This window comes from Miscanthus floridulus, chromosome 18, assembly GCF_019320115.1.
Source record: "Miscanthus floridulus cultivar M001 chromosome 18, ASM1932011v1, whole genome shotgun sequence".
Lineage (NCBI taxonomy): Eukaryota > Viridiplantae > Streptophyta > Magnoliopsida > Poales > Poaceae > Miscanthus > Miscanthus floridulus.
In genome coordinates this window covers 81,861,708-81,866,804 of record NC_089597.1, presented here as the reverse complement: position 1 = coordinate 81,866,804, position 5,097 = coordinate 81,861,708, and positions in this window count along the sequence as shown.

Below are 5,097 nucleotides of genomic sequence, written 5' to 3'. Positions count from 1 at the left end.
TGAAATCCAAAAGCAACTCGATTCAACCATCAAAAACCTTTCTAAACCCTTCATACTCCCCCTAAAAACTAAAATCTATGACTAAAAGCTTCACATTGCATAGATCGAAAAAGGGGTTAGCGTTTCACCTTACTTCCAAACCGTTGGAGTGGAGGGAGAAGAGAAGAAATGGCTCGGCCAAGAGCCTCCTGCAGTCACCAGTGAAGAATGGACCAGGCCGGCTGCAGGAGTGGCACTGCTGGGGTGGCAGGTCACGAAGAACGACGGCGGCGTGTGCTTGAGAGAGAGGAAGAGAGAAGCACGGGCGTCAGCGTCGGCTGGGAGAGAAGGAGAGAGTTGAGTCGGGGGCCAGAGAAGGAATAAGTAGAAGAAAACAGGCCCTACAACCTAGCCAAAATTGGCTAAAAACGGATCAGTTTCCAGAGAGCGGCACTGTAGGCCAGGATGGGCGGCACTGTCGCCCTGCTAATTTTGCAGGGATTATGCTTAAACTTTATGACCTCCTTCACCTCAAATATGGATATATTTTCTCTAAATATCATGACTAGTAAGCAATCAACAATATAGACAATGGTCATGACACTTAGTTGGCCTTTTGAAATGATTTTGAAACACAATATAATATCTTTTTAAATCATTTTCCTACTTCACTAGGTAGTCAAATAGAGATGTGATATATTTCAAACCAAGTTACGAGAATCAAGTATATTTAGCTCACTACGCAAAGCACAAAACCTTGACTCATCGAGAGGCTTAGTGAAGATATCAGCTAGTTGTTTTTCGGTGCTCACATGATGAATTTCAACATCTCCTTTGGTTTCGTGGTCTCTCAAGAAATGATGTCGGATGTCTATATGTTTGGTTCTTGAGTGACTTACAGGATTGTTTGCAAGCTTTATGACACTTTTATTGTCACACAAGAGTGGGATTTTGGTGAATTGACATCCATAATCATGAAGGGTTTGCCTCATCTAAAGTAGTTGAGCACAACATGCACCGGCTGCAACATACTCGGCCTCGGCAGTGGAAAGGGCTACACAATTTTGCTTCTTAGAGCTCTAAGACACTAGAGACCGTCCAAGGAATTGACATGTCCCCGAAGTGCTTTTTCTATCTACCTTGCAACCCGCATAATTGAAATCTGAATAGCCAAGTAGATTGAACTTAGAGCCCTTGGGATACCATAAGCCAAGGTTAGGAGTGTGTACTAAATATCTCAAGATTCTTTTAACAGCCATTAAATGGCACTCTTTCGGGTTAGCTTGAAATCTAGCACACATGCACACGCTAAGCGTTATGTCCGGCCTAGATGCACATAAGTAAAGTAAAGAGCCGATCATGGAACGATATACCTTGATATCGATGGCTTTCCCTTCTTCATTTAGATCAAGATGTCTATTAGTTGGCATGGGAGTTTTGATAGGCTTGGCATTCACCATGTTGAACTTATTGAGCATATCATGGGTGTATTTGGTTTGGCTAATGAATGTCCCTTCCTTCATTTGTTTGATTTGAAATCCAAGGAAGAATTTCAGCTCACCCATCATGGACATCTCAAATCTCTTAGTCATAGTCCTACTAAACTCATCACAATACACATGGTTACTATTGCCAAATATTATGTCATCAACATATATTTGGCACACAAATATATCATTTCTAACTTTGTGAGTAAAGAGTGTAGGGTCGGCTTTGCCTATTTCAAAGCCTTGTTTGAGCAAGAATTCCTTAAGGCATTCATATCATGCTCTTGGTGCTTGCTTGAGCCATAGAGCGCCTTTTAGAGTTTATAGACATGGTGAGGAAATTTGGGATCTTCAAACCCCGGTGGCTGCTCCACATACACCAACTCTTATATTGGGCCATTGAGGAATGCACTCTTGACATCCATTTGGTACAGCTTGAAGTCATGATGGGCAGCAAAGGCTAGAAGCATTCGGATTGCCTCAAGTCTTGCCACCGGTGCATACGTTTCTTCAAAGTCCAAACCCTCTACTTGAGTGAAGCCTTGGGCCACCAATCTTGCCTTGTTCCTTGTCACCACGCCATTTTCATCTTGCTTGTTGCGGAAGACCCATTTGGTACCAATGACATTGGTATTGGGCCTTTCCACTAATTTCCACACTTGATTTCTTTCAAAGTTGTTGAGCACTTCTTGCATGGCCATGACCCAATCCGGATCTCTAAGTGCTTGTTCTACCTTGAGAGGTTCCAAAGAGGAAACAAACGAGTAATAGTGACAAAAATTTGCTAAATGTGAATGAGTTGTTACCCCCTTTCGAATACTTCCAAGGATGTTGTCAACGGGGTGATCCCATTGTATAGTTTGACATAGCCTTGGGTGCTCAACACCTCTCTATTCCTCTTCTGAACTTCCAGCCTCTTCTTGTTCAAAGATAGACTCTAGGTTGAGTCCTTGAGGTGGTGGAGTAGGAGTTGAGGGAACTACTGCTGAGGTAGATGGGGCGGCACTGCCACCCTTATGAGCAGCACTACCGCCCTGCTAATGTTTAGTAGGTGAGTGCTGCCCTTGTCGATGGAGTACGTCAGCGGAAATTTATGCAGCAGTAGCCTGGGGATCCTCATCATCAGTGGCTTGATCTTCTTGTGGCCTAATATCACCTATAGCCATTTGCTTGATTGCCTCACATGGTGGATCCTCCTTTCCTACAACACTTGAATCAACTTGCTCCACTTGAGAGCCATTAGATTCATCAAATGTCACATCTACCGTGACTTCAACTCTACCCATGGTTTTGTTGAAGACACAATAGGCATGCTCATTTGATCCATAACCAAGAATAATGCCTTCATCAACTTTAGGTGCAAATTTAGAGGTTTTGGGTCTTTTATTAAGTATAAAACATTTGCATCCAAACACTCTAAAGTATGACACCTTTGGCTTGTTACCGGTTAGAAGCTCATATGAAGTCTTCTTGAGTTTCTTGTGTAAGTAGAGACGGTTGATGGCATGGCAAGCGGTATTGACGGCATCACTCTAAAAGAGGTTTGACATCTTATATTCATCTAGCATTGTACTTGCCATATCAAGAAGTGTACGGTTCTTCCTCTCTACCACACTGTTTTGTTGAGGGGTGTAAGGAGTTGAAAACTCATGCTTGATGCCCTCATCATCAAGAAACTCTTCAACTAGATTGTTCTTGAATTCGGTCCCATTGTCACTTCTTATCTTCTTGATAGGAAGACCGAACTCCCTTTGTGCTCTTCTCACAAATATCTTGACTTTCTCTTGCACCTAGGACTTGTCATAAACAAAGAACACCCAAGTGAACCGGGAATAATCATCAACAATAACTAAACCATATTTGTTACCCCTGATGCTTATATAGGCAACCGGTCCAAAGAGATCCATGTGAATCAACTCCAGTGATTGTGTGGTGGTCATGATGCTCTTTGGTGGGTGAGGTACACCTACTTGCTTTCTGGCTTGGCAAGCACTACTCAAATTGAATATTGGTTAGTCCAAGAATGTGGTTGTCTTTTAGGAGTTTGGCCAAGTTCCTCATTCCAACATGAGCTAGTCGGCGATGCCATAGCCAACCCATGCTAGATTTTGCCACTAAACAGGTCTCAAGTTTAGCTTTTCCTTTGTTGAAATCAACTAGGTAAAGCTTGTTCTTGAGGTGACCCATAAAGACAATAGAGGAATCCTCCCTCTTAGAGACTTCCACACTCTTATCCGTAAAAAGACAATTGTAGTCCATCTCACATAATTGAGAAATGGACAGCAGATTGTATTTCAAGGAATCAACATGTAAGACATTTGTAATTGAATGATCAAGTGTAATAGCTACTTTACCAAGTCCAATCACACCCCCTTTTGAATTATCACCAAATATAATATTCTCATTTGAATTTGTAGTTGGGGAATATGATGAGAACATACTCCTTTCTTTGGTCATATAATTTGTACAACCGCTGTCAAGCACCTAACTTGACCCATCGGAGGAGTACGCCTGCAAAACAAGTTTAGTTCCTAGTTTTAGGTCCCCAAATATTCTTGGGGCCTTGCATGTTAGTCACAAGAACTTTAGGAACCCAAATGGAAGCATTATGATAAACATTTCGAGCATTGCCAACAAACTTGGCAAACACCTCCCCCTTGCTGTTGTGTTGCAAAGCAAAGTTAGAATCCAAACATTGAGGAGGTGTTTTTGCCTTTGGTTGATAAGTATATCTATTTGGAGTGACCCAGATAGATTTCTTTGGTTTCTGGACAACCTGCTCTGGATGAGACACCTTCTTCTTGGGCTTGACATGAGCAGAGGAGGAGGAGGTGGTCTTCTCTTTTCTATGGGGGGCGGCACTACAGCCCATAGGCCACGGTGCTGCTCTAGGCTGGCCTTGTGCCACCATCTGTGCAGACCTATCTGTACCTTCCTGCCCTTTGCTCACGAACTAAACACACTCATATCCATTGATTACCTTTCTCCCATTGGTTTTACCTCCATGAGTGTGCCCAAGCCCATCTTTGATGTGTGGATTTCTTCCATCTTTGTATTGTGGCCTCTTTGGTTTTTCACCTTTGCCACCAGCATGTTTCTTTCATTCCATGCACCTTTTCCCTAACATAGCATTGAGCCTAGCAATCTCCTTTTTCATAACCTCCAAGTTTGCAAGGTTAGTGGAATGAACATTGAAGTCAAGATTATAGCATTTTCCACATCCTTGGCCAGTGGAGGGAATAGAAGTGTCATTTGTGTTGGAGGGATGTGAGATGCTCTCGCATAGAAGGTTATATTGCTTCTCAAGTTTGTTGTGCTTTTCAATTAAGACACAATACTTGTCATTGAGTGCAATATTTGCCTTCTTTATGAGAGCATGTTCTCTTTGTTCTTCGGCCAAGGCCTTGCTCAAAGAGTCCAACTCACTTCTCTCTAACACAAGAGCTTCCTTGCAGCCAATATACATCTTTTCAGTTTCCTCAAGATAATCATCTCTATCGGCTAGCTCGGCTTTGACACTTTCTAATTCCTCCATTAGATTCATAATAAAGAGCTTGGTTTTAGAATCCAACTTCTTAGTCAATTTAGCATATTTCTCAACATCACTAGTATCATCATCACTAGAATCACT